This window comes from Pseudophryne corroboree, chromosome 7, assembly GCF_028390025.1.
Source record: "Pseudophryne corroboree isolate aPseCor3 chromosome 7, aPseCor3.hap2, whole genome shotgun sequence".
Lineage (NCBI taxonomy): Eukaryota > Metazoa > Chordata > Amphibia > Anura > Myobatrachidae > Pseudophryne > Pseudophryne corroboree.
The window spans coordinates 202,251,764-202,279,519 of NC_086450.1; the positions used below are offsets into that span (position 1 = coordinate 202,251,764).

Consider the following 27,756-nt stretch of genomic DNA (forward strand, 5'->3'; position numbering starts at 1 on the left):
GTATGAAAGACACTGTTTTGCATTACCAGGAAAATTAGATGGTAGTCCTGCTTCAACTTCCTGAACCCAGGCCTTTATAGCTTTAGCAGCTCAAGAGGCCGCAATAGTAGGCCTATGCACAGCTCCAGCCAGAGTGTAAATGGACTTCAAGCAACCCTCCACACGCTTATCCGTTGGTTCCTTCAGAGAGGTGACGGTAGTGACAGGCAGAGCAGATGACACCACCAGACGTGCGACCTTTGAGTCCACCGGCGGCGGAGTTTCCCAATTTTTGCTTAACTCTGCAGCGAGGGGGTAAGAATTTCTTTCCTGGATATTCCCAGGATTCCTGATGTATGTCAACTAAATGGTCAGAATGTGGTAAAATTAGTAACTTTCTGACGCTTGAACTTATCCGGTTTCTTAGAGGAAGCCGGGGGTTCTTCGTCATCATCAATTTGAAGAATCAGCCTTATAGCCTCCAAGAGGTCAGGAATATCCACCTGTGTTGAAGATTCCCCGACAGAAGCATCTGCGTCAGTGTCTGTGGGATCAGTATATGCGCCATCATCATCAGATGAAGTATCTGTAACATGTGTGGATTGTGAGGATGTAATGGCCCGCTTAGATGACACCTTGGTCTTAGGCGGGTGAGGGTTGGGATTTTGTTTGGCCAATGACTGATTTAATTGGAGGGAGAATATGTCGGGATTGTGGTGGTCGGGATTGTGGCGGTGCACAGCGCTGATGATGCAGTCCATCTTGTTAAGGGAAGAGAAGGGAAACAAGAAGGGGGAGAAAGAGAAGGAGGGTAGTGGGAGATAGAGAAAATAATAAAAAAGAAAAACTGGTGCGACAACCGCCTCTGGTCTTGTTGTTCTCCGCGCTCAGGTGCCGTCTCAACAGTCCTGCCTCTCAACCTTCCCGGAACAGACACTCCAGTGATACGATGTTCTCTACACTCTGCTCTTTGTCACGGGTTCTCTCCGGGTCAGCGACCTTCTTACAGTGGGACGAGTGGACCCAAGTCTCTCTTTCGGCAACCTTTAATGCTGTTGTGCTGGTTAACAAGACTTGGTACGGTCCTTCCCACCTGTCAATGAATTTCGAATCATTACATAATCCCCAGGTTCAATGTCATGACAATTACTGTTCGGTAGGTCAGGAATCACCAGCTTTAGATTTCTATTTTGATTCCTCAGCTGCTGGCTCATCTTAACCAAATATTTTACAGTCATTTCGTTATTGCATTTCAAATCATCCTGGGGGTCTATCATTACATGAGGTTGTCTGCCAAAAAGAATCTCAAAGGGTGATAGGTTAAGGGGGGACCTGGGAGTGGTTCTGATGCTGTACAATACTAGTGGCAAAGCTTCTGGCCACAACAATCCAGTCTCAGCCATCACTTTGCTCAGCTTGTTCTTAATAGTGCTGTTCACTCTCTCCACCTTCGCACTCGCCTGTGGTCGGTACGGAGTATGCAGCTTGCTATTAATTCCCATCAGTTTGCACATAACCTGAAAGACTTCACCTGTAAAATGGGTACCCCTATCGCTTTCAATTATTCTAGGGATACCATATCTACACACAAATTCCTGCACAATTTTCTTTGCAGTGAACGTAGCAGTATTTGTGGCAGCAGGGAACGCTTCTACCCAATTGGAAAACACATCAATACAGTCTAACACATATTTTAAATTCCTACAGGGTGGTAACTGTATGAAATCAATTTGTATTACCTGAAAAGGGCCATCAGTCAGACGGATATGGGATGGTTCTGTTGGTATTGACTTTCCAATATTCTTCCTCAAGCAATTAAGACATGTCATTGCTCTCTTACCCGCATGAGAAGAGAATCCTGGCGCACACCAGTAGGCTCTCACCAGCTTACACATACCCTCTTTACCCAGATGAGTCAGACCGTGTGCCGCCACAGCTAAGCTTGGAAGATATGCTCTGGGGGGCACTGGCTTACCCTGTCCACCTGTCCAGAGTCCTGAGGACTCCTGGCCATACCCCTTTGACCTCCAGACCGCCTTTTCCTGTGGAGAACACAAATTTTGCATTTCAATTAATTTTTGTGTGTTGATTGTGTTGAATGTCATCAGTGATGTGATATTCGTTTGTATGGGGGTGCTGGTTGCTGATTTAGCAGCTTCGTCTGCCCGGCTGTTACCAAGTGAGATTGGGTCTTGGTTGTAAGTGTGTGCTTTGCACTTGATAACAGCCACTCTGTCTGGTTCTTGTATCGCTGTTAGAAGCCTTTTTATGTGGAACGCATGCGCTACAGGTGTGCCGGCTGCCGTCATAAAATTTCTGAGGTGCCATAGGGCCCCAAAATCATGCACCACTCCAAAGGCATACCTAGAATCTTTGTATATATTAGCTGACTTACCCTTGGCCAATTCACACGCTCTGGTTAGGGCGACCAGCTCAGCAACTTGTGCTGAGTGCGGTGGGCCCAGGGGCTCAGCTTCTATGATACTTCTGTCGTCTACAACTGCGTACCCAGTGCACAAGTCTCCCGAGTCCGTCTGTCTGTGGCAACTACCGTCAGTGTAAAAAGTAAAATCTACGCCTTCCAGTGGGTTGTCACTAATGTCAGGTCTTGCAGTGAAAGTCTGGTTCAGGTATTCCATACAATCATGCGTATCAGTGTCTGCACTAAATCCTCCTTCTCCATCATTCTCATCCTCCACCCTTTGTGCCTGTCCAGGCACACTTGGCAGATAAGTTGCAGGATTTAGTGTGCCGCATCTCTTTATGGTGATGTTTACAGGGGCCATTAGTGCTAATTCCCACTTTGTAAGCCGTGCCGATGAGACATGTCTGGTTTGGGCAGAGTTCAGTAAGGCTGATACTGCATGAGGTGTATGGATTGTCAGGTTGTGTCCCAACACTACGTCTTCGCTTTTACTTACTAGCAAAGCTATCGCTGCAACACTTCGCAAGCATGTGGGGAGAGACCGTGCTACGGTGTCCAACTGTGCACTGTAGTAAGCTACCGGCCTGCTGGCATCACCATGTCTCTGGGTTAGGACACCTGCCGCACACCCAGCACTTTCCGTACCGTACAATTCAAAGGGTTTCCCATAATCTGGCATGCCTAATGCAGGTGCCTGTGATAGGCACTGTTTGAGTCTCTCAAATGCCAGTTCGGACTCATCTGTGTGCGAGATCAGATCTGGTTTGTTCGATGAGACCATCTCTTGCAAAGGTAAAGCCAGTATGGAGAACCCTGGGATCCAGTTTCCAGGGTTCCACACATTCCAAGAAAGGTGCGGATCTGTTGCTGGGTTTGTGGCAGAGTCATGTCGCGAATCGCCTGTATTCTATCAGCGGTGAGGTGTCTAAGTCCTTGCGTCAAGCAATGTCCCAAATATTTTACCCTGGTCTGGCACAGCTGCAACTTATCCTTTGAAACCTTGTGTCCCGTATTAGAAAGGTGAAACAGAAGCTGTCTTTCAAGGACGATTCGAGTGAATCAGAACACAGCAATAAGTCATCGACATACTGTATTAATACTGATCCGCTTTCAGGTTGAAAGGATTGTAAACAGTCATGCAAAGCCTGGGAGAAAATACTTGGGCTGTCAATGAAACCTTGGGGTAGGCGAGTCCAGGTGTACTGTGCTCCCCTGTATGTGTATGCAAACAGGTATTGGCTGTCAGGGTGCAGAGGGACAGAAAAGAAGGCAGAACAGAGGTCAATGACAGTGAAAAATTTTGCAGTAGGGGGAATTTGCATGAAGATGACAGCTGGATTTGGCACTACGGGGAATTGGCTCTCAACTATCTTGTTAATCCCCCTTAGATCCTGCACTAGCCTGTAACCCCTCCCCCCACTCTTTTTCACAGGGAAGATGGGACTATTGGCAGTGCTGGACATCCTAACTAGGATGCCCTGTTGTAGCAAGCGCTCTATGACTGGGTACACTCCTGATTCCACCTCTGGCTTCAGAGGATACTGAGGAATTTTTGGAGCTATCCTACCATCTTTTATTTGCACTACTACTGGAGCTACATTCGCCATCAATCCAGTGTCCTGTCCATCTTTGGTCCAAAGGGAACCCGGTATTCGTGAGATCATTTCCTCTACCTTTGATGGACACCTGTCTATAACAGCAGAGTGTGACATTAGCCTTTGTGGGGTGTCTAACAAATCCTGCACTTCCTGAACATGATTCTCGGGTATATCCAAGAAGACACACTCAGGAGTACAATATATGACACACCTCATTTTACACAATAAATCTCTCCCAAGTAGATTAGTCGGAGCCGATGCAGCTAACAGGAAAGAATGTTTGGTTTGCAAGGGCCCTATGGTAATCTCCGCAGGTCTACTCAAAGGGTAGTGTTGCACTATTCCTGTTACTCCCAATGCCGAAATTGTTTTACCCATGGTTTTTATACCTACCGTCGAATTTAACACTGACCTGGCCGCCCCTGTATCTACAAGAAAAGGTAATGATCTACCAGCTACATCACCTGTGACCTCAGGTTCACTACCAAGGCTAGCAATCAACTTCACTGGCTGCAGACTACAGGTGTGGCCCAACCCCTATTGTATATTGTGACCCTCCCGCAGCGCACTGGCAGCTACAATATGTGAGGGGGGTAACTGAGAATTTTCGGAGGTCTGCCAGTCCCTCCTAGGTGGGTACCTCCTTGTTTCCCCTGCATGTGGCTCATAACTTCTCCTATGCGGTCCCTGATCCCAATTATGTGTATTATAGTGTGGTTCATATCCTGGTCTAGGGGGTCGGTATACATTATGTGTGTCTTTATACCTACAATTCCGTGCAAAATGTCCTTCCTTCTGACAGTTATAGCATGCTACTACATGTGACTTATCATCAGGGGTCTGGGGTTTTGGCTGATGTGGTTTTGTTGTAAGAGCATTTATACTTACTGTCATCAGCTTGTCCCCCTGAGACTCTCTGTGCTTAATAACGTTCCGGTCGTGCTCGATAGCGGACTCTCTTAATGCAGCCACCGAGATACCTCTCCAGTTAGGTAGAGAGGTTTGTACCCTTGTTCTTAATGCCTCTTTTAACCCGTCCATTAATACTGACACAGCTACCTCCCTGTGATGTACATTGTCCTTAATGTCCTCGATCCCAGTGTATCTAGCCATTTCCTGCAGTGCTCGATGGAAATATTCAGATGCCATTTCACCTTCTTTTTGTCTTATGGAAAAGATTTTATTCCATTTGACAACAGTAGGGAAATATACTCCTAATTGCAGATTGATTTGTCGTACATTCTCCTGAGTGTACTCATCAGTGAGAGGTACTTCTGCGTCAAATCTACAATCAGTAATGAATTTCGCGGGGTCAATATTGGAAGGTAAACATACTCGTAGCACTGTTCGCCAATCTTTGTTTGTGGGTTCGGTGGCGTTACCTAACTCTTTAATGAACCTCTGGCATGCGACTAGATCCTTTCTGGGATCGGGAAATTCTGACATAATTGACCTCAATTCTGTCCGGGATGATAAAGCTAACTATTTATCTTAATACATTCACTATAAAATGGGTAAGAGACTCAGTACGCAATTGGCGTATGGGGTACCGTAAGGGTACGCACTTAGCGTAGCAGACGCTTAGCCGTGGTCGAGACGCACATGCGACACGCTCGCTCACAACTTAACGCGTGGTGTCGAGCATGCTATAGGCGGCCGACTACCGTAATACTACGCTACTAACATAGCGTACGCTCGTGACCACGAGGAGAACACGAGCGGCGCAGATGCTCACGGGATGACACTCAGTAAACCTTGTATGCAACACAGTGAAAGATTGAGTTTGTACTGTAAACCTTGTTTTTGTAATGTGAGCACAATGCAATGCTAATTAACCTCTATTGTATGAAAGCCTCTTGAGCGATTGAGACACTCTGCATACTCTCAGCAATGTAATAAACACACAATACCTTGCTAAGGTTCCAACACCTTTACTAACAATATCTAGCTATGTAAAAAGAAGAAATAAACAGTTAACAGTTCATACACTACAGGCTAACATAAATATCTAAGCAGAATGACTACACATAAATATACAATATCGTCACAATCTTATACAATAACAGAGAAAGAGAATATGGCAAATACAGTCAGAGATTTAGAATGGTTACAGAGAATAACTTACACACACTGGGGAATGATCGCTGCGCAGCTCTGGTACCAGCTCCGAGTTAGTCAAGATGAAAACCGTTTGTGGAGAGAAGCCTGAGCTGGCCAGGCTGGCTGTCCTTATATACACTGCGTACAGTATACTACAAAGGGACCTACAATCTCATTGTTCATTGGACACAGGAATGTCTCCTCGCATCACAACAAAAGGTCATAGGTTAGTTTGAACAGGTGGGCTGTGACTATATCAAACTGCTCAGGTGGGAGGGAATCTGAGAATTCCCGCCGCATGGATAATGAACTGCAAATATAGTAAATGTCCAGAAACTACTAATAGACATAACTATACGCAGGAGCGATTAATCTTTACCTAACCAGCACCGGATTGTTTCTAATAAAATATTCTTTAGTTAGGTACCAAACACCACTGCTCAAACCCTGTCTGACCCTTCATATCATGCAAAGAGGAATTTCTCTGTCCAGCGACCAGTTACATTAAACAAATTTACAGTCATTATTAAGGGGAACATTATCTATAAAACATACTATTTGGTTTTATTATTTAACGTTCGAATCGCCCGCTAGACGCACACAAACTCTACCGTAAATGCACATACCACGCGCTCGAGCGCATGGCCGAGGAGGCGCTATCACGCAGCTGCGAGTATCCGCACGCACGGGAGAGAATGTGCACGTGCAGCGGGCACGCGCATGAGGTGAATATATGGCAACGTGTAGCATGATATTTTTCTGACTTTGACAGGGACCAGGGACAATGCATGGCAATGTTCCTGATGGGAGTGACTCCCTGAGCGTCAGTCCTCTCATTGGGGACTGCGATCACCCTAACAGGTTTTAATTCAATTACGTCATTCTGAGTTGACTCCACAATGTGAGGTGCTATTGTCTCTGCATAATGTATGGTACCGTACTTACCTGTGGACACGACCTCACTTATCCCTCCGCTAGGGGGCCTTACTACTGCTCTTGCTGGTTGGGCTGTGCCCACCTGAGTATTCTGTATGGTGGCTGCTAGAGAGAGTACCGATATCGTGCTGGGCTCATCTTCTTGCTCGCAGTCCTGGGGAAAATTTAAAATGGGATACAACTGGCAAGGGTTAGCGTTAGTACATTTATCAACTATACTCTTATCGGATACCAATATGCCATTGTCTGTAGCCACTTTCTCCCCCACAATATACGGTGGTGGTGGTGCGGTTGCCATCATTTTCCTGCTAGGTTTGGAACCTGCTGCGTGAGCTAATTCTCTTTGCATATCACCCTCTTGCTGCCATAAGTTTAAACAATCTGTGTGTCCGACCCTTTGTTTTCGGGATTTTATCAGACATATCTTAATCCTTAAATTCTGCAATACCTCTGGTTCAAAACTGCCTACCTTAGGGAATGGTTCCCTATCTTCTGCAGTCATACGTTCCCATTCATTGCATAAAACTTCTGTGTGTGGTCCATGCTTCTCACACATTATGAACCTCGCTGACCCCCTGGGCCGCGGCATGTCAACCTGAACCCTGGTTAAACGTCCCTTACTTGAGCAACTGGCCCCCATAATTTGCAGGTATTGCCCTTTCGGCTAATCCCACAAAAAAACAAAATACTCAATATAAGGCAACAGTGAAAGTTCTCAGAGTGCTTTCACCCACTCACGCCCACGTTGGCCAGTACTACCATACACTGTTGATAGCGAAGGCAATATACCCAACCTAGGGCCCCTATGTAACCTCTATTTACTGGAAGTTTCTAGGAATAACTTACCCTTTCCAGTAAATATAGGCCGTTGGAGATTTCCTGAGAGAGGCCAGCGAAAACTCCCTAAACCTTTATTATGCACAAATCACGCTTGCGTATGCTATATATAGCGCTAATAATACCGCAATTTTCCGCAAAGCTCGTAAAAAGGGTATCACGTTGCGCTATATATTGTACCCACGAACGCGCGGTCCAATCGCATAGCGTATAGGTACTTGTTACTTATCCGCCGTACGACCACTGGAATCGAATCACAAGCTGCGAAACCTCAGCTGGAGCGTATCAAAAACTGTATGGGTAAACCTCGCTGATTCCTTGGGCCGCGGTACTCTAACACAATTGCCTACCTTGCTCCTTTGTACTTAAATCTATATTAACATGAGTCAGCTGCCTCATGCCACCAAGTCTCCACTCACTTGATGTACCACTCGACGGGATCCCGAATTCCCGGGGTCCACTACGTTCACTGTTACGTTCGCTCACTCACGTTCGCTCACTCACGTTCGCTCACTCAAATACACTTTGGTTTTTCTGTACAGAAAATTATCTTTCATTCAGATAAACAGCTTTACTCCCAGAGGCAATACAGTAAAAAAGGTTTTATTTAAATTAAATCTTGGAAACCGAGCAATTTGTGCTAATGTAGAGTGACTACTGTCCCGCCCCTAAACTAAACGATACTATTGTGTAATTTGTACTTAGCGGTCATACCCTTACGCACGTTACGTAAACACGCGACCGTGCGTATGTCTTTACGTTGCGTACGCAGTCCCGTACTTTGTCCGAGACACGTGTACAAAAACCATACGTCCGCAATAGTACAAATCCCACACTTCTATAAATGTAAGCGATATTACCTATAATCGCTCACTTAACACAACACAGTTTCTTTCTGTATAAACCTTTTAAACTAGGCAAGACTGTGTTTGTGTTTTACGTTTACTTCCTTAATATTTATTCTATATTTTAACTAAATAGCAACAAATTTCTCCGGTTTTTTACACAGGTCTAAATGAATCTAGTAATCATTACTTATGGCAACAATGTGAGCGGGTATACAGAGTACAGGTGTACGCTTGTGTTGTATGCGCATTTGGCGCCAAACAGAAATTCACAGACTTTTTTAAAAAGCTTTGCGTATTTACTTTACGGGTCCCACCAGCATCCCTACAAACCATGCAGAGCAGACGCCATCTAATCAGCAATAAAATAGGGTTTCCAGTGTATCCACCGGCCAGAAAAAGGTTTACGTAGGATACCTGTCCGCCCTTTGCTGATAGATAAAGTCTGCTTTAACCTGCTAGGCTGCGGGTATGTGGAAAAACCGGAAGATGCCCCCAATTGATAAAGTCGATTTTATCGTTAAACATAAAGCTATACCTTTAAAAACACTTTTACCATGGAGCCGCTGCGGCCGCTAGACTTAATATGCACTCTACGTACCTTTTACGCTATTTGCGTAAATGAGTCCCGTACTATGCACGGACTCTGCGTACAAACGCCGCGCTGACGGTACAAAGCACTCGCAGTGCGTACACACCCAATTAATACACTTTTAAACCTTATACAGTTAGGCAATGCAATACACTTTAAACCTTAGCAGGGAAAAGAGGACACAACACCGATTTATAGTTAATCACTGGGTTCCGACACCACAGAGTAATATTTCTGAAAGGGGGTTAACAATACAAATTATGCACTACAATTCAACAGAGTAAATGGCTACAGTCAATGTACATACGTGAGAATATTCGCGTGCGCTTCCCGGTCCGGTCCTCCGCTATCAGGTTGATAGCGTTGAGAGTCTTGTGTCCTGCCAGGCTGCAACAGGCTTTATTTATACAATTCTTCCAAAAGCAATACAATGGATACTGTAATCCCTTTGTCCATTGGACACAGGAATGCACTTTTACAGTACAGGAGAGGTCATAGGTCGATTTGAAAAGGTAGGCGATGTCTTTCCCAACTGCTCTTGTGGGTGGTCTCCTCTGTATTCCCGCCGCATACATAATATAAGTAAATACAGTTTATATCTTTATTCTGCTTCTGCACCTAACTAACCGCAGGAACATGCGATCTTCCGCAAACCAACACCGGAATGTTACCCTTAAACTACCCTACAGCTGGATAACAAACACCACCTTATAACCTTAGTCTGTCCCCTCTTATCCTGTAAAGGTGAATCCCTTTGTTCTGGAATCATTTAAACTGTTGATACTTTCTGATGTGGTGCAGTGGGACTATGTGTACAATGTGCACTATTTCGATTAAATATGTAATGTTTTGATAGCCCTCCATGCGTTCACAAACTCTGCCGTAAATACCCATACCACGCGCAGGACCGCGGGAGCGACCATACGCAAATTGTGGATATGCGCACGCACGGCAGAACAAGTGCATGCGCAGTGGGCATGTGTGTACAGTTTATACGTGCTGTGTGTTCTTCAATATTTTTCGACTTTGACACACAGGACACTACCACTGGTCTGATGCAGCCCAACAGGTTGTTATAATTGTTATATTGCAGCAGTGGATATATATAGCAGCAGCGTATATTGTCACTGGAATTACTGATGACACAGGACACTACCACTGCTCTGATGCAACCCAACAGGTTGTTATAATTGTTATACTGCAGCAGTGGACATATAGCAGCAGCATATATCGTCACTGGAATTACTGATGACACAGGACACTACCACTGGTCTGATGCAGCCCAACAGGTTGTTATAATTGTTATACTGCAGCAGTGGACATATAGCAGCAGCGTATATCGTCACTGGAATTACTGATGACACTGGACACTGCCACTGGTCTGATGCAGCCCAACAGGTTGTTATAATTGTTATACTGCAGCAGTGGACATATAGCAGCAGCGTATATCGTCACTGGAATTACTGATGACACAGGACACTACCACTGGTCTGATGCAGCCCAACAGGTTGTTTTAATTTTTATACTGCAGCAGTGGACATATAGCAGCAGCGTATATCGTCACTGGAATTACTGATGACACAGGACACTACCACTTGGCTGCACAACACAGCACCACTTTATACAGCTACACTGGATATATGGCAGCAGAGAACACCAACACTGTGACTGTCTGGACTGATACAGCACAATACACTGACTACACTGGACTGGTCTGCACAATAGAGCACCACTTTATAGCTACACTGGATATATGGCAGCTGAGAACACCCACATTGTGGCTGCCTGGACTGATGCAGCACAATACACTGGGTGACTACACTGGACTGGACTGAGCAGCACAACACTTTCCACCCCTCTTTCCCGCCCCAACATACATACACTGAACACTGAGGACATGTCCTCTTTGTACATTCTCTGAGACTGGAGTGAAAATGCGGCTCCTTATATGGAATCCAAATCCCGCGAGAATCCGACAGCGGGATGATGACGTTATGCCGCGTTCGGTTTTCTGAGTCAGGCAGGAAAACCCGGGCCGGGCTCGAGACGTGAAGTTCGGTAGGGTTCGGTTCTCTGAGAACCGAACCCGCTCATCTCTAGTATTTTGTACTTGAATTCGGTTTATTTCTTGGGTATTGACTGCCAATGAGAACTGCCATTTGACAAAAGTTAGAGGAGTATCTAAGATTTACGCAGCACAAAATAGCCTATGAGCATCTATAAAAGTTACAAAACCTTTTGGGTGTTTATTATTTGACCCTATATTTTTGAGAATAATATACCCAAAAAAATTACTTTTAAAATAACTTTTGGGGGCCACAGATAGAGGCCACTGTGTTCCTGCCCCCACCAAGGTACGTGTCCCCTGTTCTCTGCACTGTACAGGACATTGTTCTTATACCCCTGTCACCCACTGTCTCTCCCAGTCATCCTTCCCATCACCCTCTGCCTCCCCCTGCCTTCCGCTGTCACCCTCTGCCTCCCCCTGCCTTACGCTGTCACCCTCTGCCTTTCCGTGTCACCTACTGATGTGCAGCATTTTGTGAACTTGGTATGGGCTGGTGGCGGGGCACCCAAATTATATTTTTGTACTTGGGCCCACCACTCACAAGTTGTGCCACTGATTTCTGCACTGCGCAGCTTGTGGTATGCTTCTTTTTTCTAGTACTGTATGTTTTTATTACCATCTGTCTCATTTAGCATTGGTTATCAGACCCACGTGACTTGCCAAAAAATTATTAATATTTCTAAAATGCTGTTTCACACGGACAATTATTGACCAAAACTGCCACCAAGGAGACTTGTTTTCAAAGGTCTACTTTGCGGAAGATCTATGGTTGTACCCTTGATTAGTCTAACAACTTAATTAAAACATAGTTATTGTTACCCAAAGTTCCCATTCTATTTCAGATAAGTAGCATTTATAAATATACTGTCATGGTTTTAAGGTTTTGGTGATTCATCTTGGGATCCTTGGGCCTGATTGCAGGTTAAACGAATTGTCTTTATGAGATACTGTATTTGCACATGGAGTAAATACAGATAGCCAGAGAATGCTAGTGATTTGGATGAAATACTTTGGTCAGGAGCTGTGCCAGTATACAGAACTGGAATCTGCAAATATGGAAACCTGGAACCATTCGTGGCAGACCCAACCCCGTGACCTGAACCCAGACATACAGAGCTGGAATCCAGTACTGGGAAAATTTACTAAACTGATATAGTACGTGTCTTGGAATTGGAACTCAAAACTCAGTGAAAATCAGAAATTATTAACTCAGAATGCCAACTGCCCTCAGCTGCAAAGACCTGGAATCTGCACCCTGATCCTCAGCACTGGAACTTTGTCTTGAAACATTACCCTGACCCTAGACTTGGAACCAGGACCTAGAATTCAGAACTCGAAAAACAGAAATGGGAAACTTTGTACTACCAACTGCCACAGTTGCAAAAACCTAGAATCCGCACCCTGATCCTCAGCACTGTAACTTTGTCCTATGAGACTCAGAGCCAGACCGAGCCAAAGGACCCAAAACAGGGAACTTGTAACAAACTAGTGATGAGCGGTTTCGGATCCTCGGGATCCGAACCCCCCCGAACTTCACCCATTTTACACGGGTCCGAGGCAGACTCGGATCCTCCCGCCTTGCTCGGTTAACCCGAGCGCGCCCGAACGTCATCATCCCGTTGTTGGATTCTCGCGAGATTCGTATTCTATATAAGGAGCCGCGCGTCGCCGCCATTTTTCACTCGTGCATTGGAGATGATCGTGAGAGGACGTGGCTGGCATCCTCTCAGTTTCTATGTTCAGTGGGCTGCAAATTGTGCTGCAAATATCTGTGCTCAGTGTGCTGCAAGTGCAAATATCTACGTTCTCTGCCTGAAAAACGCTCCATATCTGACTGTGCTCAGTGTGCTGCAAATATCTGTGCTCAGTGTGCTAATTGCTTTATTATGGGGACTGGGGACCAACAGTTTTATATAGTGGGAGGACAGTGCAGAGTTTTGCTGACCAGTGACCACCAGTATTATACGTTCTCTGCCTGAAAAACGCTCCATATCTGTGCTGCATTGTAGTATATTGTAGGAGGACAGTGCAGAATTTTCTGACCACCAGTATAACTATATATATAGCAGTACGGTACAGTAGTCCACTGCTCTACCTACCTCTGTGTCGTCAAGTATACTATCCATCCATACCTGTGGTGCATTTCAGTTTTGCACAGTTTGCTGACCACCAGTATATACTATATAGCAGTACGGTACAGAAGGCCACTGCTCTACCTACCTCTGTGTCGTCAACTATACTATCCATCCATACCTGTGGTGCATTTCAGTTTTGCACAGTTTGCTGACCACCAGTATAACTATATTTATAGCAGTACGGTACAGTAGTCCACTGCTCTACCTACCTTTGTGTCGTCAAGTATACTATCCATCCATACCTGTGGTGCATTTCAGTTTTGCACAGTTTGCTGACCACCATTATATACTATATAGCAGTACGGTACAGTAGGCCACTGCTCTACCTACCTCTGTGTCGTCAAGTATACTACCCATCCATACGTGTGGTGCATTTCAGTTTTGCACAGTTTGCTGACCACCAGTATATACTATATAGCAGTACGGTACAGAAGGCCACTACTCTACCTACCTCTGTGTCGTCAAGTATACTATCCATCCATACCTGTGGTGCATTTCAGTTTTGCACAGTTTGCTGACCACCAGTATATACTATATAGCAGTACGGTACAGTAGGCCACTGCTCTACCTACCTCTGTGTCGTCAAGTATACTATCCATCCATACATGTGGTGCATTTCAGTTTTGCACAGTTTGCTGACCACTAGTATATACTATATAGCAGTACGGTACAGTAGGCCACTGCTCTACCTACCTCTGTGTCGTAAAGAATACTATCCATCCATACCTGTGGTGCATTTCAGTTTTGCACAGTTTGCTGACCACCAGTATATAATATATAGCAGTACGGTACAGTAGGCCACTGCTTTACCTACCTCTGTGTCATCAAGTATACTATCCATCCATACCTGTGGTGCATTTCAGTTTTGCACAGTTTGCCGACCACCAGTATATACTATATAGCAGTATGGTACAGTAGGCCACTGCTCTATCTACCTCTGTGTCGTCAAGTATACTATCCATCCATACCTGTGGTGCATTTCAGTTTTGCACAGTTTGCCGACCAACAGTCTATACTATATAGCATTACGGTACAGAAGGCCACTGCTTTACCTACCTCTGTGTCGTCAAGTATACTATCCATCCATACCTGTGGTGCATTTCAGTTGTGCGCAGTATATATAGTAGTAGGCCATTGCTATTGATATATTACTGGCATATAATTCCACACATTAAAAAATGGAGAACAAAAATGTGGAGGGTAAAATATGGAAAGATCAAGATCCACTTCCACCTCGTGCTGAAGCTGCTGCCACTAGTCATGGTCGAGACGATGAAATGCCATCAACGTCGTCTGCCAAGGCCGATGCCCAATGTCATAGTAGAGAGCATGTAAAATCCCCAAAAATAAAGCTCAGTAAAATGACCTAAAAATCTAAATCAAAATCGTCTGAGGAGAAGCGTAAACTTGCCAATGTGCCATTTACGACACGGAGTGGCAAGGAACGGATGAGGGCCTGGCCTATGTTCAAGGCTAGTGGTTCAGCTTCACCTGAGGATGGAAGCACTCATCCTCCTGCAAGAAAACTTAAAATAGTTAAGATGGCAAAAGCACAGCAAAGAACTGTGCGTTCTTCTAAATTACAAATCCCCAAGGAGAGTCCAATTGTGTCGGTTGCAATGCCTGCACCTCTTTTTTCTTTCATTTTTCTTTGCATCATGTGCTGTTTGGGGAATATTTTTGGAAGTGCCATCCTGTCTGACACTGCAGTGCCACTCCTAGATGGGCCAGGTGTTTGTGTCGGCCACTTGGGTCGCTTAGCTTAGTCACACAGCTACCTCATTGCGCCTCTTTTTTTCTTTGCATCATGTGGTGTTTGGGGACTATTTTTTTGAAGTGCCATCCTGTCTGACACTGCAGTGCCACTCCTAGAAGGGCCAGGTGTTTGAGTCGGCCACTTGTGTCGCTTAGCTTAGTCACACAGCTACCTCATTGCGCCTCTTTTATTTTTGCATCATGTGCTGTTTGGGGACTATTTTTTTAAACTACCATCCTGTCTGACACTGCAGCGCCACTCCTAGATGGGCCAGGTGTTTGTGTCGGCCACTTGGGTCGCTTAGCTTAGCCATCCAGCGACCTTGGTGCACCTTTTTTTTTCTATGCATCATGTGCTGTTTGGGGACTATTTTTTAAATCTGCCATCCTGTCTGACACTGCAGTGCCACTCCTAGATGGGCCAGGTGTTTGTGTCGGCCACTTGGGTCGCTTAGCTTAGCCATCCAGCGACCTTGGTGCACCCCTTTTTTCTTTGCATCATGTGCTGTTTGGGGACTATTTTTTAAATCTGCCATCCTGTCTGACACTGCAGTGCCACTCCTAGATGGGCCAGGTGTTTGTGTCGGCCACTTGGGTCGCTTAGCTTAGCCATCCAGCGACCTTGGTGCACTTCTTTTTTTCTTTGCATCATGTGCTGTTTGGGGACTATTTTTTAAATCTGCCATCCTGTCTGACACTGCAGTGCCACTCCTAGATGGGCCAGGTGTTTGTGTTGGCCACTTGGGTCGCTTAGCTTAGTCACACAGCTACCTCATTGCGCCTCTTTTTTTCTTTGCATCATGTGCTGTTTGGGGACTATTTTTTTGAAGTGCCATCCTGTCTGACACTGCAGTGCCACTCCTAGATGGGCCAGATGTTTGTGTCGGACACTTGTATCGCTTAGCTTAGTCACACAGCTACCTCATTGCGCCTCTTTTTTTCTTTGCATCATGTGCTGTTTGGGGACTATTTTTTTAAACTGCCATCCTGTCTGACACTGCAGTGCCACTCCTAGATGGGCCAGGTGTTTGTGTCGGCCACTTGTGTCGCTTAGCTTAGTCACACAGCTACCTCATTGCGCCTCTTTTTTTCTTTGCATCATGTGCTGTTTGGGGACTATTTTTTTAAACTGCCATCCTGTCTGACACTGCAGTGCCACTCCTAGATGGGCCAGGTGTTTGTGTCGGCCACTTGGGTCGCTTAGCTTAGCCATCCAGCGACCTTGGTGCACCTCTTTTTTCTTTGCATCATGTGCTGTTTGGGGACTATTTTTTAAATCTGCCATCCTGTCTGACACTGCAGTGCCACTCCTAGATGGGCCAGTTGTTTGTGTCGGCCACTTGGGTCACTTAGCTTAGCCATCCAGCGACCTTGGTGCACCCCTTTTCTCTTTGCATCATGTGCTGTTTGGGGACTATTTTTTAAATCTGCCATCCTGTCTGACACTGCAGTGCCACTCCTAGATGGGCCAGTTGTTTGTGTCGGCCACTTGGGTCACTTAGCTTAGCCATCCAGCGACCTTGGTGCACCCCTTTTTTCTTTGCATCATGTGCTGTTTGGGGACTATTTTTTAAATCTGCCATCCTGTCTGACACTGCAGTGCCACTCCTAGATGGGCCAGGTGTTTGTGTCGGCCACTTAGGTCGCTTAGTTTAGCCATCCAGCGACCTTGGTGCACTTCTTTTTTTCTTTGCATCATGTGCTGTTTGGGGACTATTTTTTAAATCTGCCATCCTGTCTGACACTGCAGTGCCACTCCTAGATGGGCCAGGTGTTTGTGTCGGCCACTTGGGTCGCTTAGCTTAGTCACACAGCTACCTCATTGCGCCTCTTTTTTTCTTTGCATCATGTGCTGTTTGGGAACTATTTTTTTGAAGTGCCATCCTGTCTGACACTGCAGTGCCACTCCTAGATGGGCCAGGTGTTTGTGTCGGACACTTTGGTCACTTAGCTTAGTCATCCAGCGACCTCGGTGCAAATTTTAGGACTAAAAATAATATTGTGAGGTGTGAGGTGTTCAGAATAGACTGAAAATGAGTGGAAATTATGGTCATTGAGGTTAATAATACTATGGGATCAAAATGACCCCCAAATTCTATGATTTAAGCTGCTTTTGAGGGTTTAAAAAAAAAAAAAAACACCCGAATCCAAAACACACCCGAATCCGACAAAAAAATTTTCTGGGAGGTTTTGCCAAAACGCTTCCGAATCCAAAACACAGCCGCGGAACCGAATCCAAAACCAAAACTAATAACCCGAAAAATTTCCGGTGCACATCACTATAACAAACCAACAACATTAACTGATGGCCTCTGCATATTGCTGAAGAAACTGGCAGTATAGCATACCTCCCAACATGACCCATTCCAGGACTTGCAAAATACTCTGTTTCTGGACTTCCTTGCAAGTGGCAATTGCAGAGGTGGGGCTACAGAGCCACACCAACTGTCACCCCAAATACTGCCAAATATTGCTGTCTGTGACTCACTGGCAGTTGGCGTGGCTCCCCTATTTGAATTTTGGCCCTCCTGTAATGGGTCATGTTGGGAGGTAAGGTATAGGCATAGGCCCAGTACTCTCCAGTTTTTGGGGGCCTCTTACCTCACTGAAAGGTACAGGACATTTGCCCATAAGCTCACCCCCCCTTTCCAGACCCATTACAGTGTCTTCAGCACCGTGTCCATGTGTCTCTCCAGCCTCATCCCTTTCTCTGCCTCTCCAGTCTCATCCCCTTGTCTGTCTCTGTATTCTCTTTATATTACCAGCCTCATCACTCCCTTTGTCTATCCATCTCCTGCCTCACTCCCCTCTCTTTGAGGCAGTGCACCAACAAACCACCCAACAACATACAGCAACGGAAAGTACTCAAATCGTGGCCAATTCTTGAGAGTGTTCTCTCTTTGCTTGTCAGATGTACTCCTCCTCTGGGGCATCTCTCGTCACTGGATCATCCTCCTGATCAAGTCCTGGTAAAGAAAAGAAGGATGAAACGCGTTGAGGCTGTGTGGTACTACAGCTCTGAGATCCATATGCTGGTGTCTCTACTTGAGCTCAGATAAGCTTTTATTGCACTGTCCAAAAATCTGTGCACATTTTATCTTTATTATTTTTTGTGTATTTCTGTAATCAATTTTTTTTAAAAACATATTACACTATATATATTTTTTTCTTTTCCAACTGTATATTATTCACTGCAAAATGAAATCATGAGAGGATGGTGTAAGCTGAGAACCAGTTCTGGGATTTATTATTCATACAAGTGCTTTCAGCCCAAAATGGTATATGTTGGGCTTTAATTTGGGTGCGTGTGGATGAACACCTTTTATATGACACCTTGAAAAATCATATTTAATGCACTAGGAGGCATCTGTTGCCACTTTTTTACCACAGGAATCTTGCCTATGGAGACATAGAATTGGGTGTTTGGGCAGCCATTGGACAATCCAGGGAGTACGTATACAGAGAAAATTTCATACAAAGCACCTTGCATGATTACAAGACAGCACACTGTAATTAGGTTGGTGGTGCTGGGTCCAATAGGGGTTAAATATAGGCACTCACTTTTCCAGCACACAGAAAAAGAAAAAAACCAGCACTCAAGTTTTGATGAAAAAAGGAGGTTCTTTTTATTCTCACAAATCCATAGAAGTCTGTATGTCAGCTGCAGCCCAACATACGGACTTCAATGGATCTGTAAGAATAGAAACAAACTCATTTTCTTCATCGAAACGTGAGTGCTGTTTTTTTTTCTTTTTCTGTGTACTGGAAACAGTGAGTGCCTATATATACATTTTGCAATGTAAATGATATATGCATTTGGGTCCTTATTTCTATAAACACTACTTGCAAAGACAATCCCAGTATTAATGAGTATGATAAGAAACTTAGTGGTATATAATATTGAAATATCCGTTTGTTTAGTAAAAACTTTAGCGTCCTTTTAAAAACCAGTTAATGCGTCAAGATTAGTAAAAAGCAATATTTGATTATTTCTTTGCTGTGAGTAAATTATCTATTCCCAGAAATATGAAATAGTATGCAGCCAGTGTTTTGCTATTAGTAAATTGTCCACATGCAATCAATATGCAAGATGGTGCAGCTTATATTAAGCACACTCTATAAATTCTCAATCCTACGTATCCACAAAGAGTATTGTAGATTTATATTCAGTATAGCAACCTTCCATACACTAACTGTGGTTCAGTGATTAAGGACATGTCTGAGGAAGCAACCGATATATATATTGTAAAGGTGAAGAAATGTGTTACATTATCTGTGACAAGCTGGTTAGTCCTGTGGCGTCCTATGCTGCTGGAGTACAGAGGCAATAGCTGGGACTGGTTGTTTAGTCCTCTGGTGTCCCACACTGCTGGAGTACAGAGAGGAAATAGCTGTTACAGGCTGGTTAGTCCTCTGGTATCCCACGCTGCTGGAGTACAGAGACGCAATAGCTGTGACTGGTTGGTTAGTCCTGTGGCGTCCCACTCTGCTAGAGTGCAGAGATGCAATAGCTGGGACTGGTTGGTTATTCCTGTGGTATCCCACGCTGCTGGAGCACAGAATGGCAATAGCTGTAACTGGCTGGTTAGTCCTGTGGTGTACAACGCTGCTGGTGTACAGAGAGGCAATAGCTGTAACTTGCTCATTATTCGTGTGGTGTCCCACTCTGCTGGAGTAGAGAGAGGCTATAGCTATGACTGTCTGGTTAGTCCTATGGTGTCCCACGCTGCTGGAGTACAGAGAGACAATAGCTGTGACTTGCTGGTTAGTCCTGTGGTGTCCCACGCTGCTGGAGTACAGAGAGACAATAGCTGTGACTTGCTGGTTAGTCCTGTGGTGTACAACGCTGCTGGAGTACAGAGAGACAATAGCTGTGACTTGCTGGTTAGTCCTGTGGTGTTCCACGCTGCTGGAGTACAGAGAGACAATAGCTGTGACTTGCTGGTTAGTCCTGTGGTGTCCCACGCTGCTGGAGTACAGAGATGCAATAGCTGTGACTCAGTAGTGAATCTTGACACGGGCAAACAGGACTTTTGCACGGGGCACCACCTTCCGGAGGGCGCCATCCGGAGGGCGCCATCCGGAGGGCGCAGCACCATGGCAAAATCCGCTATTGCTGTGCCTCCCGCTGTCCGCAGTGTCCCCCGCCACCCCGCTGGTTCCCCGCTGTGAAGGGAACTAGACGGTTACCGTTCGTGGAGAGGACCTTTGCTCTGCGGTGCACGATGACAACATCGCGCACTGCACAGCATTGTGGGACTGACACAGACGCTAGGGGTCATAATTGACCTTTAGTGTCTGTCTATGCCAGATCCGAGGAGAGGAGCGGCGCCGGCGGAGGTCTGCAGCGGTCGGGAGCGGGGATAGTAAGTATTATTTTTTTTTCTTTTTCAGCGGCGCTACTCTACTGTACAGGGGGCATAACTGACCACGCCCCCTGTATGAAGCCACACCCATATTTCCCGCCTGGGGCGCCAAAAGGGCAAGAACCGGCCCTGCGACTGTCTGGATAGTCCTATGGTGTCTCATGCTGCTGGAGTACAGAGAGACAATAGCTGTGACTTGTTGGTTAGTCCTGTGGTGTCCCACGCTGCTGGAGTACAGAGACGCAATACCTGTGACTCGCTGGTTAGTCCTTTGGTATCCCACGCTCAGTGGTGCAAGTAGAAAAAATGTCTTATAGGTACTGTGTGGGTGTGCCAAAAATGGGCGCGGTCAAATTATACGTGGGGCGTGACCAATGCAAATGTGGGTGTGATACACATATGGGGGGCCAGTACACAGATGACTCCAATAGTGCCAGATAGACATTGCCCCACAGTGACAGATATACATTGTCCCCACAGTGCCAGATACACAAATGCCCCCACAGTGCCAGATACACAAATACACCCACAGTGGCAGATACACAAATGCCCCCACAGTGCCAGATACACATATGCCCCCGCTGTGCCAGATACACAAATGCCCCCACAGTGCCAGATACACATAAGCCCCCACTGTGCCAGATACACAAATGCCCCCACTGTGCCAGATACACAAATGCCCCCACTGTGCCAGATATACAATGCCCCCACAGTGCCAGATATACAATGCCCCCACAGTGCCAGATATACATTGCCCGAACAGTGCCAGATATACAATGCCCCCACAGTGCCAGATATACATTGCCCCCACAGTGCCAGATCTACAATGCCCCCACAGTGCCAGATCTACATTGCCAGATATACATTGCCCCCCTGTGCTAGATATACATTGCCCCCACAGTGCCAGATACACAATGCCCCCACAGTGCCAGCTATACATTGCCCCCCGTGCCAAATATACAATGCCCCCACAGTGCCAGATACACATGGCCCCACTGTGCCAGATATACAATTCCCCCACAGTGCCAGATATACAATTCCCCCACAGTGCCAGATATACATTAACCCCACAGTGCCAGATATACATTGCCCCAACTGTGCCAGATATACATTGCCCCCACTGTGCCAGATATACAATTCCCCCACAGTGCCAGATATACATTGCCCCCACAGTGCCAGATATACATTGCCCCAACTGTGCCAGATATACATTGCCCCCACTGTGCCAGATATACAATGCCCCACTGTGCCAGATATATATTGCCCCCACAGTGCCAGATATACATTGCCCCAACTGTGCCAGATATACATTGCCCCCACTGTGCCAGATATACAATTCCCCCACAGTGCCAGATATACATTGCCCCCACAGTGCCAGATATACATTGCCCCAACTGTGCCAGATATACATTGCCCCCACTGTGCCAGATATACAATGCCCCACTGTGCCAGATATATATTGCCCCCACAGTGCCAGATACACAATGCCCCCACAGTGCCAGCTATACATTGCCCCCCGTGCCAAATATACAATGCCCCCACAGTGCCAGATACACATGGCCCAACTGTGCCAGATATACAATTCCCCCACAGTGCCAGATATACAATTCCCCCACAGTGCCAGATATACATTGCCCCCACAGTGCCAGATATACATTGCCCCAACTGTGCCAGATATACATTGCCCCCACTGTGCCAGATATACAATTCCCCCACAGTGCCAGATATACATTGCCCCCACAGTGCCAGATATACATTGCCCCAACTGTGCCAGATATACATTGCCCCCACTGTGCCAGATATACAATGCCCCACTGTGCCAGATATATATTGCCCCCACAGTGCCAGATATACGATGCCTCCCTGTGCCAGATATGCAATGCCCCACTGTACGCTGGAGAGTAAGACAGGGCATCAAATAGAATTGAGGGGCAGGAGAGGCGATGCGCTCTCCTCCCCTCACACAGAAAGAAGCCAGCGGGATGCAGTATGGTGGACGGCCCGGCGGTACGGCGTACCGGCTGGGAATTTCTTGCCCGCCCCGTACCACCATACTTGCAGCACTCCCCACGCTGCTGGAGTACAGAGAGACAATAGCTATGACTTGCTGGTTAGTCCAGTGGTGTCCCACACTGCTGGAGTAGAGAGAGGCAATAGCTGTGACTGGCTGGTTAGTCTTGTGGTGTCCCACGCTGCTGGAGTAGAGAGAGGCAATAGCTGTGACTGGCTGGTTAGTCCTGTGGTGTCCCACGCTGCTGGAGTAGAGAGAGGCAATAGCTGTGACTGGCTTGTTAGTCCTGTGGTGTCCCCATGCTGCTGGAGTACAGAGAGACAATAGCTGTGACTGGCTGGTTGGTCCTGTGGTGTCCCACGCTGCTGAAGTACAGAGACACCATTGCTGTGACTGGCTGTTTAGTCCTGTGGTGTCCCACGCTGCTGGAGTACAGAGAGACAGTAGCTGTGACTGGCTGGTTAGTCCTGTGGTATCCCACGCTGCTGGAGTACAGAGAGACAATAGCTGTGACTTGCTGGTTAGTCCTGTGGTGTCTCACGCTGCTGGAGTACAGAGAGGCAATAGTTATTAATGGCTGGTTACTCCTGTGGTGTCCCACGCTGCTGGAGTACAGAGATGCAATAGCTGTGACTGGCTGGTTAGTCCTGTGGTGTCTCACGCTGCTGGAGTACAGAGATGCAATAGCTGTGACTGGCTGGTTAGTCCTGTGGTGTCCCACACTGCTGGAGTACAGAGATGCAATAGCTGTGACTGGCTGGTTAGTCCTGTGGTGTCTCACGCTGCTGGAGTACAGAGATGCAATAGCTGTGACTGGCTGGTTAGTCCTGTGGTGTCCCACGCTGCTGGAGTACAGAGATGCAATAGCTGTGACTGGCTGGTTAGTCCTGTGGTGTCCCACACTGCTGGAGTACAGAGATGCAATAGCTGTGACTGGCTGGTTAGTCCTGTGGTGTCCCACACTGCTGGAGTACAGAGAGACAATAGCTGTGACTGGCTGGTTAGTCCTGTGGTGTCTCATGCTGCCAGATTACAGAGAGATCAAGGTGCTAAAATTCAACCAGAGGTTTACACATATAACCGCTTTTGCATCCGGAGATTCAGCATTGGATCACAAAAGCATACAGTGGGCATTTATCTCTGACTCAGGCCCAGTGACAGTGACAGGGGCAAAAGCGTGACTCTTTAACTGTGTTAAGGACAAAAATAAAGGCCAGTTGAAATGAAAATGTATTGTCTGGGTATGTGTATACTCTGGCAGCTAATATTGGTAACGCAAAGTACAGAAATGAGTTTTAAATTAATATAAAGTACAGCATTATATAAAATTTGCAACCGCAATTCATTTTTCGCAGTGCGTGTGCACACCAAAATGCATATGCATACATTCGCATCTGTGATCCATAGGCATTGCATTGCCTAGTCGCAGCCCGCACAGCTAGCCTTTGCCGCAATGCTTATGCATGCTGTGTACACATCACAGCATTGATGAATACTGCTACATCTAGAGATGTGCAGTGGACACTTTTCGGGTTTTGTGTTTTGGTTTTGGATCTGGATCTCCGTTCATGTTTTGGATCTGAATTGGTTTTGCCAAAACCACCCTTTTAGGTTTTGGTTTTGGTTTTGGATCTGGATGTTTTTTGAGAAAAAAAACATAAAAACAGCAAAAATCACTGAATGTGGGGGTAATTTTGATCCTACAGTACTATTAAACTCAATAACATTCATTTCCACTCATTTCCAGTCTATTCTGAACACTGAACACCTTACTATATTTTTTTCAGGCCAAAAGGTTGCACCGATGTAGCTGGATGACTAAGTAAAGCGACACAAGTGTGCGGTGGTACAAACACCTGGCCCATCTAGGAGTTGCCCTGCAGTGGCAGACAGGATGGCAGTTTTAAAAAATATGCCCCAAAAAGCACATAATGCAAAGGAAAAAAAGAGGCGCAAGATGTTGTTGTTTTATGTTGTTTAAACAGGACATGAACAGTTTAGCCCATCATTTGAGCGACAGGTGGTCCCCCTGGAAAAAGCTTGCCAAGTTCTCCACATCATAGCTAGCTACAAACATACCACCTCCTTCTTTGATGACTTTTCACATTATGAGAAGAGGCAAGAGGAAGAGGACAGTGTCAAGAAGGTGATTAAAAATTAGAGAGGCACACGCAATCAGGAACAACACACAGGCCTTCACCTCCACTCTTATATTGGTGTGGAACGGAAAGATCTTCAACCAAGCAAATATATAATTACAACATTACTGGACAAACTGAAAACTAGGGGCCAAAGCCTTCGAATTTGTACCCCTTCTCCATTTTCAGGAACTAAGATAATCTCAGATTTAATGCTGGGTTGCAAATAAACTAGTGTATACCACAGGATCAAAATTGGATATTTTCCCCACCACGGAGTCTGGAGACTCATTTTGTGAAAATCTTGTGGGTTCCTGTTTTTCCATTTTTTTTATTGCATTTTCATTTACATATTTTATGGCAGATGCCTTATTTTTGTTTTTCACAGCTCTCAGTTACACGCATGTGAGCATACCTGTGTGTCCCAGCTACACGCATGTGAGCATAACTGTGTGTCTTGTTTATATTTTTTATATTTAATTTTTAAATAAAGCAGCCCCTTAGATGTTTTAGCAGCCCCTCCTGAGACCCCACAGCAGCCCTGGATGGAGCAAATTGAGTTTGGGTGGGTTCGGTAAAGTACTAAGCAGGACTGTGCAGTGAATGTTTTGTTATTGAGCCCCTGCCCTTGTGGAGCTTACCACTCTACAGTCGAAAATCATTTCATACTATAAGTAGGACTGTGGGAGGAATGCTAACCTCTGTGCCCACAGCATGCCTCAGCCTGGCAAGCCAGACATCTTCCTGGCTGGAAGCCACCATGAGACTCCATACTGGGCCTTATTCAGTAACCGTTTGTGCCTCACAGGCATACAAAACAGGGCCAGCGTACATTTATTTTAACAACAGCACCCCTGATTTTTTACAGCATACAAGACAGGGCCAGTGTACTTTTATTTTAACAACAGCACCCCTGAATATTTACAGCATACAAGACAGGGCCAGCACCCCTGTATTTTCACTGCATACAGGAGGACAGTGTCCCTGCCCCCTGTACAACACAGTGACAGCCAGGACAGCAACACCCATGTGCATCTGCAGCACCCCTAACAGCATATGAAACACCAGTGACAGCCAGGACAGCACCCCTAACATCACAGGGACACCACAATGACAGGAACAGCACCTCTACAGATCACACACTGACCCCACCTGATGCCATCACCCACAGAGAGAGACAGAGGTCTGTTTCCCTTACTCTCCAAGTCTGGAGTGAAAATGGCAGCGATGCGCAGCTGTTTATATATGGAATCCAAAACCCGTGAAAATCCAACAGCGGGATGATGACGTTTTGCCTCGTTCTGGGATCCAAGTCTGGCGGGAAGTCCCGATCGGACTTGGATTCTGGCTCGGAATGTGAAGTTCAGGCGGCTTCGATTCTCTGAGAACCGAACCAACTCATCTCTAATCTGTATGGGGAATTTGTTAACCTTTAATCCTAAATACCTACAGTAGTATCCTAAAAGCAAACTAAGACGCATTATGGAGGAAAAGTAGCAGGAAAAAGTACTCAACTTGAGGAAAAAAATACACAATCTAGGTGAAACAGGCAAAAGACAGGTCCGATACTACTGATCCATGCCATACATCATTATGCTTTATCTCTGACTTTATACCAATTTCTTTGCAACAAAAGAAACTAATCCTAAATACCTAGTATACTATTTGCAAACTCAGATGCAAAATTGAGGAAAGAGCAGCACAATGAAGGAAAATGTAACAGTAAAGAAGCAGGAAGAAGAAGTAAACTAAATTTAGAAACAACAACAGTATATATCACTGGAATCGCACCAAGCGATTTGTACCATATGGTGCAAAATGGATAGGTGTGTGAATAAACATCTGTAGCGAGTGCACATGCAGGAGGGTTCCTGAGTACCCAGAATCCCCCTTCCCGATGGGCCAACTTAGTTTCTCCACCGCACACAAAATAGTATGAACAGCGAGGGATAAATTTACTAAGTTGGGAGTTCTATTTAAGATGGGATGTTGCCCATAGCAACCAACCAGATTCTACTTCTCATTTATCTACCACCTTCTAGAATCTAATACCTGGAATCTGATTGGTTGCTATGGGCAACATCCCATCTTAAATAGAACTCCCATCTTAGTAAATTTACCCCAAAGGGCCATACACACTAGAAGATATTTTTAAAGATCTGAAAGATAACGACGATTGTGAACAATATATTGGCCCTCATTCCGAGTTGATCGGTCGCAAGGCGAATTTAGCAGAGTTACACACGCTAAGCCGCCGCCTACTGGGAGTGAATCTTAGCTTCTTAAAATTGCGACCGATGTATTCGCAATAATGCGATTACTAACTACTTAGCAGTTTCAGAGTAGCTCCAGACTTACTCTGCCTGTGCGATCATTTCAGTGCTTGTCGTTCCTGGTTGACGTCACAAACACACCCAGCGTTCGCCCAGGCACTCCCACCGTTTCTCCGGCCACTCCTGCGTTTTTTCCGGAAACGGTAGCGTTTTCAGCCACACGCCCCTGAAACGCCGTGTTTCCGCCCAGTAACACCCATTTCCTGTCAATCACATTACGTTCGCCGGAGCGAAGAAAAAGCCGTGAGTAAAAATACTTTCTTCATAGTAAAGTTACTTGGCGCAGTCGCAGTGCGAACATTGCGCATGCGTACTAAGCGGATTTTCACTGCGATGCGATGAAAAATACCGAGCGAACAACTCGGAATGAGGGCCATTGTTCCCATCGTCTAGTGTGTATGGCCCTCCAATCAATGAAGCGCGCACCCGAGCTCGTTGATTGGAGGTCGGCGGTTGGCAGTGCTGCCTGCTCAATGTGAGTAATGTCACTTGTGACATTGCTCATTACGGCATGTGTGTACGGAGCCGCGATAGCACAATGTGACATTGCTCACCTCCCCTCCAGCGGCTCCCTCCCCGGCAGCGTCTCCCTCCCCGCCAGCGGCTTCATTCTAGCTGAGCCGCTGACGGGAGCCGCT

General features: G+C 46.0%; 1 protein-coding gene across 3 annotated transcripts in view; it reads left to right on the forward strand.

The window, feature by feature from the left end:
• LOC134944978 (uncharacterized) overlaps positions 1-27,756 on the forward strand; it is a 283,560-nt gene that overhangs the window by 88,650 nt on the left and 167,154 nt on the right. The window contains exon 8 of one of the 3 annotated variants that reach the window (XR_010182006.1): positions 24,435-26,834. The exons of the other annotated variants lie outside the window; for them this stretch is intronic. The gene's annotated coding sequence lies outside the window, so the exon portion shown is untranslated. Of the gene's footprint in view, positions 1-24,434; positions 26,835-27,756 lie in introns of those variants that run through there. 3 annotated transcript variants of the gene reach the window in all.